The sequence below is a fragment of the Mandrillus leucophaeus genome, unplaced genomic scaffold (genome assembly GCF_000951045.1).
Source record: "Mandrillus leucophaeus isolate KB7577 unplaced genomic scaffold, Mleu.le_1.0 Scaffold554, whole genome shotgun sequence".
Classification (NCBI taxonomy): domain Eukaryota; kingdom Metazoa; phylum Chordata; class Mammalia; order Primates; family Cercopithecidae; genus Mandrillus; species Mandrillus leucophaeus.
The window spans coordinates 580856-598159 of record NW_012105964.1 but is presented as its reverse complement, the minus strand read 5'-3'; the positions used below and the strand labels follow the sequence as shown (position 1 = coordinate 598159).

At 39.8% G+C, this 17304-nt stretch overlaps 1 protein-coding gene and 1 long non-coding RNA gene across 4 annotated transcripts in view; one reads left to right on the top strand and one right to left on the bottom strand.

Annotated features, from left to right (window-relative positions):
- LOC105552389 overlaps positions 1–2528 on the bottom strand; it is a 10010-nt gene extending 7482 nt beyond the window's left edge. Inside the window, exon 1 of the long non-coding RNA XR_001007997.1 lies at positions 2334–2528. This is a non-coding gene — a long non-coding RNA (uncharacterized LOC105552389). The remainder of the gene's footprint in view (positions 1–2333) is intronic.
- KCNAB1 (potassium channel, voltage gated subfamily A regulatory beta subunit 1) overlaps positions 1–17304 on the top strand; it is a 434134-nt gene that overhangs the window by 121784 nt on the left and 295046 nt on the right. The gene's annotated exons all lie outside the window — the stretch shown is intronic.

The following is a 17304-nucleotide window of genomic DNA, read 5'->3' as shown; positions in this document are numbered from 1 at the left end:
AACATCCCTTTATGATTAAAATCCTCAGCAAAATCGGCATGGAAGGGACATATGTTAAGGTAATAAAAGCCATCTATGACAAACCCACAACCAATATGATACTGAACAGGGAAGATTTGAAAGCATTCACCCTGAGAACTGGAACTAGACAAGGATGCCCACTTTCACCACTTCTACTCAACACCTAGTACTGGTAGTCCTAGCCAGAGCAATCAGACAAGAGAAAGAAATAAAGGGCATCCAAATTGGTAAAGAGGAGGTCAAACTGTCACTGTTTGCTGCTGATATGATTGTACACCTAGAACAACCTAAAGACTCATCCAGAAAGCTCCTAGGACTGGGAAATGTATTCAGCAAAGTTTCAGGATACAAAATTAATGCACACAAATCAGTAGCTCTGCTATATACCAACAGCGACCAAGCTGAGAATCAAATCAAGAATTCAACTCCTTTCACAATAGCTGCAAAAAATAATAATAATAATAAAATACATAGGAATATACCTAACCAAGGACATGAAAGACCTCTACAAGGAAAATTGCAGAACACTGCTGAAAGAAAACATGGATGACACACAAATGGAAACACATCCCATGCTCATGGATTCAGTATTACGAAAATGACCATACTGCCAAAAGCAATCTACAAATTCAATGCAATTCCCATCAAAACACCACCATCATTTCTCGTAGAACTAGAAAAAAAATCCAAAAATTCATGTGGAACCGAAAAAGAGCCCACAGAGCCAAAGCAAGACTAAGCAAAAGGAACAAATGTAGGGGTATCACATTACCTGACTTCAAACTATACTGTAAGGCCACAGTCACCAAAAGAGCATGATACTGGTATAAAAATTGGCACGTAGACCAGTGGAACAGAATAGAGAACCCAGAAATAAAGCCAAATACAGTCAACTGATCTTTGACAAAGCAAATAAAAACACAAAGTGGGGAAAGGATACCCTATTCAACAAATGGTGCTGGGATAATTGGCTAGCCACATGTTAGAAGAATGAAACTAGATCCCCATCTCTCACCTTATACAAAAATCAACTCAAGATGGATCAAAGACTTAAATCTAAGATCTGAAACCATAAAGATTCTAGAAGATAACATCAAAAACCCCCTCTAGACATTGGCTTAGGCAAGACTTCATGACCAAGAACCCAAAAGCAAATGCACCAAAAACAAAGAGAAATAGATGGGGCTTAATTAAACTAAAAAGCTCCTGCACAGCAAAAGAAATATCAGCAGAGTTAACAGACAAAAATCTCAGAAATCACCACTAAAGAACTTATTCATGTAACCAAACACCACCTGTTCCCCAAAAACCTATTGAAATCAAAAAAAGGAAAAAAGAAAAGAAAAGCTCATCTGCAAAGCTTATGAACAACTTTCCATGTTTTGGTGGTGATCCTTTTATTCCAGTTTCAGAAAACACCCCGCAGCCAAGCCCAGCCCTCCTCCTCTCTCTTGTGTAAGTGATAAGCACTATTCATAGTCCTGTCAGTCTTGATTAATTCTGTGCACAATGATCAAGAGAGGATTTTGACTTTGGGGCAAATCAAACCGTGGTGGACTATGACACAGACATAAGGGATAAACATTTACTAAAAGTAAAAAAACACGGAGCCCGGAGCTTGTAGGGATTGCATAGAAATAAAAGCATATGAAGAGTGAATTCCAACTATAGATTTTTTACAAAGGTACAGGATGATTAAGTGCTTTTGGGTTATTCTATTCTATAATATTTAATGGTTTCTAAATCTCAGTACTTCTTGGTCACAATGTTGTTTTTAAAAAGTTATCCATTAGGTCTTTGTGTGAACAAATGTAGGCCATTATTCCGCTGATCAGTAACTAATGCAAGGAAAAAGTTCTTTTTTATTCTTTTACAACATGAACTCGTTTTGATTTAGTACTGGAATGACTGGCCATTTGCAAGAATGAAACTAATTTAAAAAGCGAAGACAAAGGATATTGTTCTCACAGGTGTTTAATTGGCCCTGAAAGTTTGACTTAGAAAGAAAAGTGTTTCGAATCACAATCAATGTTGCAACAAAGTGGGACAATTCCAAGCAACTAAAAAAGATTTCTCTCCAATTTCAGTGAGAATTGTCTTTTCTCAGGATAGTCTGAATCCAGTGTGTGTGTACTATTTTTATATGCAAATTAGTATATGATTCTCTTGTTTGATTCAACAATAGGTGATGTAGGTAAAGTCAACATTATTGTATTTCAGGAAAGAAGGCAAATGAGACTCAGTTAGGAAATTTGTTCCTGCTCATGCAGTTAGTAAACAGGGACGCTTAAACATAAACCCCAGTCACTCACCAAATGATTCTCCTCTTCATGTAACAGGCTCAAGGTTCCCACTAGTAGGCACAGTGGTAAGTTCTTGCCCCAAATCCCAGAAATGCCCTTTTAGGACACCATCCTGGTTCAGAGCTGTTTAGGCAAACTGTGCTTAAGGAGGGACCTCCTTGTACAGAGCTATTCTGCTTAGACATGGCTTTTCCTCCTCCAGCCCTTTCTGCCATGTCGTCAATACAAGGTCAGAAAGAGACACTGAGTCAGCAATGAATATGGGAATTATCTGCACATTTAGCAGCGGAATCCTAGAGGAGAGAGCAGGTAACTGGTAGGATCCAGTTTTAAACTTACCTTCTTTTTGCATACGTTGAAAGTAAACATCAGAAATGTCTTCCACCTTAAAATTTTGCACAGTAATTTCGTGTACCTAATTAGTTCAATTTCATTCCTCTGTTCATTCATTCCATTCCACACATCTGTATTGAGCCCCTCCCCTTGGCAGTGACTGTGTCGGTGGGAAGTCAGATACTGTCCTTGCCCTCAGATAGTGCACAGTCTTCAGGTGAAGGTGAGAGGAGAAAAGAAGCAAGTGCTGGTTAGGAGGTGGGATGTAGCTGAAACCTTAGATGTTGTAATTCACAAAAAGCCACACACTTCTTGTCCATAGCCCCACCATATGCTTTGAACATAGGAGCAGCAGTTGACGGTTTTGCCTCCATTTGACTGTTACAGATCCCAGCTCTGTGTTGTTTCCTCCAGCATTTCTGGAAGACCCTGTATCTCACGTGTGGTCAAAAGCAAGGCTGGTCAGCCTTCACACAGCGTCTGCTGTTTCTTCCTCCTCGCTAGCCTGCCTCTTCGGGGTTCTATCATGCTCCACTGGAGACCGCTGCAGGTGCGCTAGAGCTCGGAGGTGGGAAGTGGGAAGGGCACCTCTCCTTCTCGTGTTGCTCTCCACTGAAAGGCTCCAAAGGTTTACAGCGTCTTAAGTGAAATAGCTTGCTCAGGTGGAGTTCCAGGCCTTTCTCACCCTTGACCTAGGTTGGAGTCAATGGGGGATAGATCGGAGAAAAACCTCAGTGACAGCCACCATGTGATTCTCAGGATCGCTGTCCTCTTCTGACCACACTATTTCTCCTCCCACTGGGACCAGTTTTCTGTCTATGCCCACATGGCCCTTTGCAGGCTGGTTATTTCCTACTGTCAAGATTCTGGGGAAACCGGCCTCTGAGTTCCATGGCATAACTGAACCCCAGCGGAGACTAGGGTCTACACAGAAAGAAGGTGTTGTTCTAGCGTGGAGTTTGGGGAGAAGGCACTAGACATACCCCAGAGGCACCATTTGCCTCTTCTGTGTGTGTAAACGGGAGCCTCTGAGGGGTCTCAGCCCTGAACACAGTCTTTTTGAGGGAGAGGTTTGAGATTCTGTTTTAAAAAGAACAAGACTATTTTTCTTTCTGTGGTGTATTAGTTCATTCTCACACTGCTATAAAGAAACACCTGAGACTGAATAATTTGTAAAGAAAAGAGGTTTAATTGGCTCATGGTTCTGCAGGCTGTACAGGAAGCATGGGTGGGGAGGCCTTGGGAAACTTACAATTTTGGTGGAAGGTAAAGGGAAGGCAGGCACAGCTTACATGGCCAGAGCAGGAGGAAGACAGTGGGGAGAGGTGCTACACACCTCACAGATCTGTGAAAATTCACTCATTGTCATGAGAACAGCAAAGGATAAATCTGCCCCCTTGATCCAATATCCTCCCACCAGGTCCCTCCTCCAACGTTGGGGATTACAATTTGACATGAGATTTGGGCAGGGACCCAAATTTAAACCATATCATATGGTTACAGATAAAAGATGGGACCCAATTATGTTGGATGCATTAATGGAAAGGACAACACTTATTCATCCTGAAGTATAATCAGTGGAGGAGTAAAATGATGTAGAGTCATTTCCTAATCTGGTAAGAAGATGGGCTCAGAAAAGCAGTAGGCACTAGAAGTCTTAAATGAGGGGTATAGAGAGGGGTACAGAGAAGAGAGACAATGGATTAACACAGAAATGTATCAAAGACCTTCCAGTTTTGACTGTGCTAATTCCTTGCTTCCTCTCCAGTTGGGTGTTGGTAAATAGCAGCTGTGCCTAGAGGTATTTATTTGGGTGGCAAGATATTGAAAACCCTGCAGTTATAATTTTAAACTTTTTTTTTTTTTTTTAAGAGAAGACCACATTCCAATGTAGGAAGAACCTGTATCCCAAACTGCAATAGTTGGTATAGTATGGGAAAACATTTAGTTAGACATCTAACACATATTTATTGATTGTTTCATTATGTTTCAGGCCTGGTGCTGAATGTTCTACTTGTAAAGATAAGCTCACAGGCTTATTCTTTATTACCTAAGCTTGACATCCAAAGAGCATAAGGCAAAACAATACCTAGAATTGTTATCCAGTTTTAAGTTTCTTAATGGCTGTACCATTTTATCATATTTGTGGCCTTATGTTCATTTATGTATTCATTTAACAATACAGTCATGTACCACACAATGACATTTCAGTGAATGACAGACTACATATATGATCATGCTTTCATAAGATTATATTTGCGCTGTACCTTTTTATGTTTAGATACACAAATACCACTGTGTTACAATTGCCTACAGTATTCAGTAGAGTAACATACTGCACAGGTTTGTAGTCTAGGAGCCTTGAGATGTACCATATAGCCTAGGTGTGTAGTGGGCTATGCCATTTAGGTCTGTTTAAGTGCACTCTATGATGTTTACACAATGACAAATTGACTAACATTTCTCAGAATGTGTCTCTGTTACTAAGCAACATATGGCTGCATTTATTCAGAGATAGAGTGTTGTGTGTAATACAGAGTGACGTTGGGTATAAAACAATTAATAAAGACAAGGAGCTTTTCTTGTGGAATTTACATACAAGAGGGAGAGAGAGAACAAAGATGTCAACATCCAAATAGATATATACATACAGCTTGTGCTATGAAGTAAACAAGAGGGATAATGAGATAAATAATAGGAATGCAGGGAATGGTTTTTCTTAAGAAGTCAGAACCTCTGTGATCTAAGTAGTAGACACAGGATGTGTTTGTGAGAATTACGTATGATTGTGTATCTTCTGTATGTATATATCAGTGAAAAGATTTGTTTACTTTCACAAACAGTTAGCATTAAAATTGTATGCACCCACTTTAGAGAGTCAGCAAATCCTGAGGATCCGTTGGGAGAAACAGTCTTCAGCCTCCCTCTTTTCTTTCTTCTGGAGAAAACTGCCTTTTACTCTTAGACAGGTCTGTTTGTGGCTTCTGTGTTGATGATTTGGGGTATGATAGCTTTCTTTCCTCCTCTTGCTCTGGTGCACAGGTGTACCCTTCCCACCTCCTCTTACAGATTTATCTTCAGTTTGATTACAGCAATATTCAAGACCTGCATCATTTTGACCACAGTTAAGCTGGGATTACTTGTAATCACATATGATTACTTTTCTTTTCCTGTATATTAATGAGGACTAAGCTCTGATTCTTTATTTTGCCCAAACTCCTATCTAAGGGGTCTGGGGAGTCATGCCCTACAAACCATAAATTCTTATCAGATGGGTTTTATTTGACTGTATATCATGACTTACTTTCCAATCTGACTCTGGCATAACAAGGAAGAAAATAAAAAATGTTTTACCCCAAAATGTATTTCCTTGCCATGCCTTGAAATTGCCCTACGAAGTCTCTTCTGGGAAAAATCCACATTCTGTAGAGAATCATCTACCTCCCCTCCCCTCCCCTCTGCTCCCATCCTCTCCCCTCCCTTCCTTCTTCCTTCCCTCCCTCCCTTCCTTCCTTCTTTCCCAGCTCCAGGAGATAATCAACTAAGAGGTAGGCACCCTTTTCGGTCTGAAAAGAAACGTTTTACAACCGGCTCTCTGAAGTCTGCTACCTGAGTGATTCCTCTGCACAATAAAACTTGGTCTCCACAATCCTTTACCTTAACCAGACATGCCTTTCCATTAATCCCAGGTCTTCAGATAAACTCAACCAATTGCCAACCAGAAAATGTTTAAATTTACCTATAGCCTAGAAGCCTGTACTTTGAGTTCTCCTGCCTTTCTGAATCAAATCAATGTATTTCTTATATTTGATTGATGTCTCATGCCTTCCTAAAATGTATAAAACCAAGCTGTACCCCGACCACCCTGGGCACATGTTCTCAGGCTGAGGGCTGTGTCATGGGCCATGGTGATTCGTATTTGGCACAGAATTAATCTCTTCTCATATTTTACAGAGTTTGACTCTTTTCGTCAACATTACAAATTATATTGTTTTTGAATCTAACGTTATTTTCCCATGTATCCCTTACTCAACATCAAACACTTCTTCAGCTGTCTAAATATCTAAAAACTAAATAGTAATACTTGAAAGTAATAGCAAGCATTAGCCACCTGAAAAAAGGAAGTTAGATTAATAATTTGCCTCTTAACCCCTCCCTTCATACAGACTCTCACCCCCATTGGTTAAGTAGAAATGTAGATTTGTTTTACATGGGTGGTGAACATATGAAAATGAAGCTAAAATGTAGATCAAACTATAGTGAATTCTGAAAAATGTTAATTTGCCCTTCAACAAAGAAATACCAGATACTTACTTGTACTTCTGTTTTGGATTTCAAAGTCCAGGGAGCTAGACCTTTAGACAGGCTTTTATTTGCTTCTGTCCCGATGCTTTTGTGCAAGGAGGCCAATTAGTTTTTTGTTTCTTGATCTATAAGAATAAACACAATTTCCCAGCTAAACTCAGGCTTGGCCAAGAGGGCAAGGATGTGGCCAGAACTTTTACTACTAATCAATGCACAGAAGCCCACGCCAGATGAAGGCATAGAATTACTCTTCCTATCTTTGTGGATGTCCGCAAGGCAAAAATGCAAAGGTGGTTTTTCACTCCAAAGTGAGACAATAATATTTTCCCCAAGCATATAGAATGTTAATCTGTGACTGTGATTTTTAAAATAAAATGTATTATTAAGGTTTTATAAACCATTTGGAAAGAATGAAGGGCTGATAGTAATATAGAAATACTGAAATACCTTAGTCACCATTCTAAAAATAAAATCAGAACATAAAACTATTCAATTTTCAGAAAAACACAGAAATAGTAGAGAAAGTTTTCTTTCATTTTTTCCCTTCCTTTCTAAATTCCTTTCCTTGAGCTAAGAGGCCATGTGGATTATGATACCTTGGATTATTATACCTGTGGATTATTATACCTCTTCTAGAGGATGGTCTATGCCTTGCAGAAGTATGAAATCTCAAGGCCCAACTCTCAGATTCTTTCAAAAAGTAATAGTTCTGCACTGAAATCTGCCAGATACTGTTTTAGACACCATTTGGGGCACAAATGGGAATGAATAAAACAGATAAGTGTCTTTGCTCCTGTGGAGCTTTTGTGAGTGGCCGAGAGTACAGAAAATAATAATCATTGTCATTATAACAATCTAAATATGTAACATATTAGATATTAGTAAGCACCAAGAAGAAGAAAAATAAAACCAGAATGGAGGATATGGGAGAACAAGGGGCTGCAATTATAAATAAGGCTGTCCGGGAAGGTCTCACTGAGAAGGAGCTGTCTAAATAAAGACCCAAAGGAGATAGGAAATGAGCCACACAGAGGTCTCTGGAAACAGGAGTGTGTCCAATGAATTGAAGGACCAGCAATGAGGTAGGTGAGGCTGGAGGGTGAGGGCAGGAAGTAAGAAACAATACAAATGGGGTGATAGAGGCCAGGTTGAGTAGAGCCTTGGAGGCCATTCTAAGGGCTCTTGCTTTCTCTCATAGTGAGATGAGAAGGCATGAGTAGAGTGTTTTAGCATACGGGGCTAAAGTTTGGATGAGGACCAGCAAGGGCAAAAGCAGAGAGGCCTGTTATTAAGCTCCTGCTGCCATTCAGATGCAGAATGAGGTGGCCCAGGCAGGGGAAGTATAGTGGAGACAGTGAGGAGTGGTCAGGCTCTGGATCTCTCTTGAAGAAAGAGCTGGGAAGACTTGCTGATAGATTGAATCTGAGGAATTAACGAAAAAGAGGTGTCGAGGATGGCTCCAGAGTTTGGAGCCTGACATGCTGGAAGAGTGGCACTGCCTTTTCTTGAGGAAAGAAGACTGTGGGAAAAGAGCTGGAGTAAGAGCAGGAGCTCAGTTTGGACTTGTGAAACTGGAAATGACCATTATATCCCCAAGCAGAGATGTCACATAAGCTGTTGGGTATGCGATTCTGGAGTTTACGAGAGACACCTGGGCTAGAGATAGAACTGAGAGAGGCATCAGCTCATAGATGATTCTGATAATCCTGAGACTGGGTGGATCATTGAGAGTGAGCGTGGACAGAGAAGAGAAGAATTCCAAGAATTCCCCAGGGGCTGGGGTTGAGGAGAGGAAGAGGAACCAGCACTGAACAGTGAGAGGAACAGACAGTGAGGAAGGAGGAAAACCAGGAGAGGGAGTGTCCTGGAAACCAGATGAGGACCATGCTTGAAGGAGGAGAGCATGATCAACTCTGGCAAATGTGTCTGTGTGCCTATGGGAAAGACCCTGTAGAGAAAGGAAACCTGACACTGTAAGAAGGAGAAGAGAGAACTGCTGCAGCAATTTCCACAAGTACCCAAGAGACTTTGGGAGCCCGAGCATAAGCGGAAGGCTTAACCCTACCTAGATGTAGGACAGTTCATCCATAGGAATAGGTGAAAGGAAGAGGAAATGGGCACCCATTTATATGTAGGATGAGAAGAAGCTTCCTATGCCTTCTATTTCTTAGCAAAATAGGAAGTGAGGTTGACGCTGGGAGTGGGGATGGGTTGGGGGTGTCCTGAGGGTTTGAAGATGGAAGACAAGGTGTGAAGAATGGGAAGATGAAAGGACTAGGGAAGCGGAGTATGATTTCTGGGTACCGCTAGGGGCTCTTAAAGATTAATGTCATGAATTTAAAGTGAGGCTGATCAGTATGGCTGTGTGATTTGCTCTAGTTGCATTTAGCTACACAGGTCCACGTACAGAGCAGGCTGAGTTAGACATATACAGAGATAATGTTTCTCCCAGAAAATAGACTCCTGATATCTTCACTCGCATCAAAGGTCAACATATACCAGAGTTTGTTATAATAAGAAATGTGACCATAACTGTCTGTGATCTCTCTCTTTTCGTGTATATTAGCACCATTTAATGTGAATTTTCTAGGTTTAAACAAAAACCATGAGTAAGAGCAGCATGTTTACATTGTAACATAGCTGTGGTGAGGGAACGGGGATCCCTCGCCAGCTAAGTGTTTCACTCTGACCCATGAGCCTTGAGTGCAAGATTCAAAGTCATGCCTCAGAAAATTTTATTTGCTGGTAGAAAGGGCAACTGCTGAATTCGTACACATCAGTTTCTCTACCCTCATTCAAGCTTGCCATTTACCTTCTTTGATCAAGCTTATCCACTTGTGTGCCACTTGGCCTACACAACAAAAGACTGAGGACCCAGCAACCTTGCTTCATTCATATCTGGCACCACAACCACGGTTCTTCCTTCATTTCACCTATTTTGTGTCCTACCTCTTTCATTCTCAAATCTTGCCCTTCATCTCTATCTTCTGGCTATAGTCTCATGTTGCTTGACTAAGCAGTACCTGACAAGGTGCCATAAACTTGACTTTCCTTTTCAGTAATGGATTATCCTTTCCCTCCCAACTCAGTCCACATTCAGCTTCCCTGGGTGACAGTGTTACCCAGTGCAGTTGAAGCCTCGAGGTTGGTCACCCACATGGCTGACCCAAATGTTTGGCCTTTTTGATAAGTCTTCCTGGAGCATCATGATGGATGCCTACTATGGCATACATTAAAGAAATATTAGTGTAAATTCTTTTACTTCTTACTTTTGAAAGAGAGGTTCCTGTGAGGTGCAGATTACCATTAGCTTGGTGGCATGAGGCAAAAGAGATGGGATGGGTGGTTGTTCTGGATCAGTGTTTCTGGAGGGACAGTCCTTGAATTCTCTGCAAGATAACTGCTTGGGTTGCTCATCAAAAATAGAAATTCCTGGGTCCTTCCCCAAACGACAGAATCAGAATCTCTGAAGGTGGGGGCTATGACATTGCTTATTTGATTAGTACCCAAAAGGTATATAAAGTCTAAAGTTTTAGGGCTACCAGTCTAGAGCAATTGCTCCCAAACCTCGTGGTTCCTGAACTACCCACTGGAGATGGTTAAAGTGCAGATTCAAAGACTTCATCCCAGACACATTAAATCAGACTCTGGTGTGGCCTGGGACTCTGAATTTAAAAAAATATAATAACAATAACAATAATCACAATAATAATTATAACGATTCTGATGATCAGCCAGGTTGGAAATATAAAGCATCCCTTATGCCAAACTCTTTTCAGCTCATTTGAAAAAGATTCTTTGTGCTGGAAAATCTCTCACTTCATAAGAGAGCACCAGCTCTGGATGCTGACTGCCATTCAGCTCCTGCAAAGTTACACCTCTGGAATACATGGCTAAACTGAGGGCCTGTCGGTTTTGCTCTTTTAAAGCTAGGCCTCCCAAACCTAGTCACATTGCCTGGTGGAGATTTGCAAGAACATGGATTCTGAAGCTCAACCCACACCTATTGAATCGTGGTCTCTGGGAGTGGTGTCCAGAATCCCTATTTTGAGAAGCATTCAGATGATGATGAAGATGAGACAAATTTGGGAGCCTTAAGTCTATGACCGTGGAGGGAACTGCCAACATAACAGCCATTTGGGGGTGCTGCAGCAGCTGAACAGTTGATGAAAACAAACATGCCCTCAAACTACTGATTACATCAACTTGATACTTTGCATTGCCTCTTACCTAAAAACTCTGTGAACATATTCTGCAGACTTCTTCTTTTCTTGCCTCATCTCCTAGCATCCTTCTGTTTGTCTACCAATGCTGCCACTGCCTGCCCTCTGGCATGGCTGCTTCCAGTGCTCTGTCAACTTGGTGTCTGGTTGCTGGCAGAGACCTGCCTAAAACTAGAATTGTTTATTTTCTGGAATTATATACCCACTCTAAGGCTGTAGGATTCTAGCTTTTATAGTAGGCATGCATGACTTCTTAGTTGTTTTCAACACACTAAATTTAATAAATACAACAAAAGTCTTGGAAATAGGATCTAGTAAAAGGCTGAGTTAAAAGAACGTTTTTTCAGAATTGCAGTGTTATTGCTCTTGAGTGTAGGCGACGAACTGGGGTCAGAGACTGGGGCTAGGCTTTTGGTAAGGAGGGATGCAGGTAGACGACTGTCCTCAGTACACACAATGTTTGAAGAGGAAGGTTAGAAAAGAGTAGCTTGAAAGGCGTTTATTGGTTTTAGCCCCTCATATAAATTATTTTCTTTGAATTACTTCTAAATAAATAATGTACTTTCATAGACAATAGCATGAAATTTTCAGTCCAGTGTGTCTAGAATTATCTCAGATTTTGAATTTTAAAAGTCTAAATTAAGTTTACTAAATGGATAAAATTACCATTTTTTTTCAATTTATATTTTATTGTTCTTAAGAAAGTAAACAGGGTTTTTCAGAATAGCTAATTTTTAATTACATCAGTAGCTTAGTGTTAACTGAAGAAATATTAGAAAATACAAGAAATGGAATAACAAGAATTAAAGTTGCCTTTGTTTTTTTTTTTAGAAATTACTATTGACATGTTGGGGAATAGCCCTCCTGCTTTTGAATACAACACCCCCACCCCGCTCAACTATACATACTGTTTTGTAACTTGTAAACACAATGATTTGGGGGATTGGAAGTGTTTTGCATCTACCTCTACTGTGTTTATTTTCTCTTCCACCTCAGGGCCTTTGCACATGTGCTTTCCTTTGCCTGAAGTGCTTTACCCACCTCCTCCAAGTGGCTGTTTTCTTAACATGTGTGCTTCAGGTTAGAGATCACATCCTCAAGGAGGCCTTTCTTGACCACTCAATCTGAAGTTTCACCCCATTTTCAAATCATTCCTGATCTTTTTTTTTTTTTAACCTCCGATGTGACTTTCTTAATAGTTTGGTTTACTTGTTTCCTGTTTGTCTTCCCCACCACAGTGCAGGTGCCATCAGAACCAGGGCTCTTTCGGTCCTATTCTGTCCTTTCTGTACACCCATTTCCTAGAACAGGGCTAGCCCAGAGTAGGGATTGGATAGACATTTGTAGAATAGATAACTAAATGACTGACAGACTGACTACTGAGAGGATGAATGAGACTGTTGGTCTGGGTCGGTGGAAGTCAGAGCCACAGCTAAGAAGGTGAGCTGAGAGTCCATGGCTGGGCAAACAGATAAAACAGGATGTTTAAAAATGGGATCCCTTTTAACAAGCCCAGAGAGATCTTAAAGGCACTGTTTGGACCCTAACAAATGACAAATAGCAAAACCTGAAAAACGTTTCCTTAATCTCAGATCCAAAATGAGAGTTTGATAGAATTCAAATGATTCTACAATTACGTCAGAGCTTTTAGATTCAGAGTCTCCTTGTTTTTAGTTTGCCTTTTTCAGCTGAATTGTTTAGACTGAAAGTTTGTAATTTCTTACCAGTTTTGAGTAGTTGACTCTGGAATAACATGAGTAATTTTTCTAAATCGCATTGCTTGTTGTGTCATTGATTTCAGCTCACTGGCACGTCCTTGTCTCTGATCTAAAATTGTGAAAAATGAACAATATATTGAGATATGAAATTATGCATGAATCTTCAAGCTATAAGCCAGCTAGCTGACAGTGAGGTTATTACTGTGAGAAATGTCTACAATAATACTTCGCTTTCATGTCATATAAGTCCTTGACTTGAGGCTGCTAGGAAATTAATTAATTAAAGGAACTTAAGGTTCCTTCAGTTTCAACACCTTTGGGGAAAAAAGAGCAGATCATTACTTTTACTCAGAGATAAGAAAATCGAGAAACAAGTATTTTAATCAGAAGTGTTGGTGTGAAAAGCCATAATAAATTTGGAGGATTTTATTTACTACTCAGATCTCTCTTGAAGGTACACACTACTTTGCATGTGGAATACACAATAAGTTTGTTGTTCTGACAAACTTTTGATAGAATTCAAATGTGGACTACATAATAAGTTTGTCATAATAAAATTTGTCGTTCTGCTTCTTTCTTGGGTATTTTGTGGTCATTGGGCGGCACAGTGTTTCTTTTTATTGCCTTTCCTTTCATGTTAAATGTAAAGATAGAAAAATGAACTCAAAGGTAGTAGTTTGTATTTCTCTGTGCTTGTTAAGGAAATCTATTCGGTTGTTGTAGTTCACAGGAGCTTCTTAACAGATAGGCAGTGAGTCAGTCCTTAGCAAATTGTAGAGGAGGTCAACTTTTCCCCATTACTCTTCCCACTAAAGCTGCTTTTCTCTTCCCTTCACCTGGGTCTCCTTCTCCAGCCACTACTCTGGGGTGGTTGTAACCTCAACCACGTTGAAAAGCCCATTCTGACCTGTGGCTTTCAGTGCTGGGGCCTCTGGGAATGTCCAACCAGTAGCACCTGTAATCCTCGGAGAGCCCACACTCACCACACTGTCTACGGCACCCTTTTGCACGTGCTCTTAATTATACCCTACCGTTTATTCCATTCATGGCATTTATCATAATTTGTACCTCAATTTCTAAAATTTGTTCATTTAATATCAGTCCTTGGGATAGGATGTAAGTTTCATAAAAGCAAACTCGATCTTCTTCATCTTTTGTGTCTCCTGTACCCCAAATCCATGAAGACTTGCGTCTCTTCCCCTCACGGAGGGTATTTGCTTAGAAAAGGGATAAAAAACACCTGTGATGGGATGAGGGGAAACCAGCTTCACAAGCTAGAGGTACTTTTTAAACTTGAAAGCTGCAGGAAATACATCATGTTAGGGAGATAAAAAAAGAATGAGAAACACATACACACTAATGAGGTCATTTACAACTTAAGTGACTAATGGAAGACGTATTTCATTGTCCAAAATTATTTTCTACAATAGACACGTTTTATGACTTCATGGTTCTCGAAAATAAATTTTCCTAGCTTTGGATTTAACATAAGACTTGGGGTTAAGGAGTTACAGTCCAGCTGAGGAAAGGCAGCGTAAAACATAAAACAACATTTTGACATTTCTAAGAGATACGGCCTCCTTTGTCTTTCTCCTTTTTAAATTATCTTGCCCTTTTCCTCTCCCTTTTTTCCTTCCTTCATTCCTTTCTTTTTTCTCCTTCTTTTCTTCCCTTAATAAATTATGTCAAAATAGTACATGCTAGTAGTAATGCTATTAAAATAGTAATACTGTTAAAATGTCAAATAATAGTAAAGGGTTTATATATCAAAATACACAATTCCTGGTCCCAACATGTTCGTTCTTCCAACTCCCTCTCCCCAGAGACAACCACTTTTGACTCTTTAACCTGTTCCTTCTAGCATTTTACGCTTTTAAATAATATGTGAATACTGCTCTCTTTTGATTAATCAATTTAGACATATTCTATTGAGTTTCTAATATAGTAGATGAGGATTTAACTCCCTTATATTACCATCCTATCTGCTTCTCTTCACCTATTCTCCTGATTTAATTATACTCCAAATTTTGGTTAAGTATATACTCAATGTTAACATTACTATACCTATCCAAGTTTTATTCACAGCTGAAAACTGTAATATCTGGGTTCCCGAGGATCAGGCCCTGAGACAAGAATTCAAGCACAAGTAATTCATTTGGGAGGCACAGGAAACACCAGTAGAGGGGAAAGGAAGTGATAAACGAAGAAAAGGCAGTAATCGAGGGTGCATTATCAAGACGTTACCACTATAGGTAATTGGAGCTTAATTCTGTGAGGGAAACTCTGGGAACTGGTGTAAAACTCACAATTCAGTGCCATCCCACCTGAAAGGTGGGGGAGCTGGGATATTTATATACCAGTTTCTATCAGCCACTTGTTGAAGGATGCTCCCAAGGGTCGTTAGTTCCCCGATACTTCCAGCCTGCCATGGACAGGCAGCATGACCCTCTGAAGCTTTTGTGAAAGTCTTCGGCAAAGAGGTGCCAATGCTGACAGTTGGAAGTTGGCCAAGAAGACAAACTTTATAACGCATTATGATTATGTTTTCCTTCTTTTGTTTCTTTCCTGAAATTAATAATTGCCTTTTAAACTTTCCTTAGTGTTCTTGATACTTATTGCAAATCTTCCTAATAGTTTCTCAACACAATGTTTTATAAAGTTAATCGTATCAGGTAATTTACCAGGTCTAATTTCTTTTTCTTGGAGCCATCCTTGGAAGCCTCCATTATGCCCTATGGACTGCATGCTCTCAAGGTCTCCTACACAGATGACACCCTAGGATGGCTGTGCTGTCACCCCGGGAATATTCTTTGCCTTCTGAGTTGGATTCCTTTGTTTCCCGGTCTGAGTGTTTCTCTTTCTTGGTTGACTTCTGGGTGGACCACATCATTCTGAGCGTAGTCAGACTCGGTTCAGTGGTAAAGGGTCTGTCTCTTGGATAATGCTGCTCCCCTTGGGGCCGCATGCTTCTGTGGTGCTGCTCTTCTAGCATTTCCCTTCCCTGGCACCTGGGAGAGTTCCCTCAGCACTCTATTGTTTTGAAGCTCCTCTTTTTATTATTTATTTATTTATTTATTTTTATTTTTATTTTTATTCTGTGTTTTCCTTTTTCTTGGGTTATTTCTTCATTTTGATGGAATAAACCTTCCAGTGTCTAAGAAAAGGTGACTGGGAAATAAATCTTTTAAAATCTTATATGTCTGAAAATGTCTTTACTTTTCCCTTGAACTGATTGGCTGGATCAAGTTATAAGTTGGAAATAATTTACCTTCAGAATTAAGAAAATCTTTCTTTTCTATCTTGCAATGTTGCCATTAAGCAGTATGAAGCAATTCTGACATCGACACACTCCTATTTGCCCTATTGCTGTTGTTTTTAGATCTCTGGAAGCTTATTGAATCTCTTTTTGGCTCTGCTATTCTGAAACGTTATCGTGAAATCACTTGGTGTTGGCTGATTTTCATCCATTGCACGGTGTGCTCTGTGGGCTAGGCCCTTTCAATCTGTAAACTCTCGTGTCCTCAGTCCTGGTAAATGTTCCTAAACTATTTTGTTTTATTATTATTATTTGTTACATTTTCTCCATTCTCTTTCTGGTGCTCCTGTTATTCTTTCTTAATTTTTTATTTCCCTAAGTTTTGGGGGCACAGGTGATATTTGGTTACATGAGTAAGTTCTTTAGTGGTGATTTGTGAGACTTTGGGGTACCTATCTCCCCAGCAGTATACACTGAACCCAATTCGTGGTCTTTTATACCCCACTCCTTTCCCATGTGCTTCTGCTATTCTGATAATGAACTTTCTGCCTACTTCTCTAGTTGTCACATATTCTCTCTCCTGCTTTGTATCTCTCTCTTTTATATACTCTTTTTTCTGAAAAATTTTTTCAACTTTATTCTTTAATTCTTCTGTTGAGTTTTTCATTTTGGATAGCATGCTTAAATTTCTAAAACCTTCTTTTGGTTTTCTGAATGTTTATTCTTCTAAAGCATCTTGTCAGTAATATTTCATAGATGCAGTATTTTTCTCCTAACTCTAAATAAACCAGTGATTTCAGTTGTTATCGTTGTGTCATATTTTCTACTCTGTGAACAGTCTCTATTTTTTCAAGTTGATTTTTTTTCTGTTTTGATATTGGCTTTTGTGTTTTGACATTTTTCATGTTCAAGACTTTCCCCAGATGTTTGATCATCCTTCATGGTGTGCTTTTTTTAAAATTTATTTTTATTTTTATTTTTTATTTTTTGAGATGGAGTCTTGCTCTGTCACCCAAGCTGGAGTGCAATGGCGCGATCTCAGCTCACTGCAACCTCTGCCTCCTGGGTTCAAGTGATTCTCTTCCCTCAGCCTTCTGAGTAGCTGAGATTACAGGCACGTGCCACCACACCCGGCTGATTTTTGT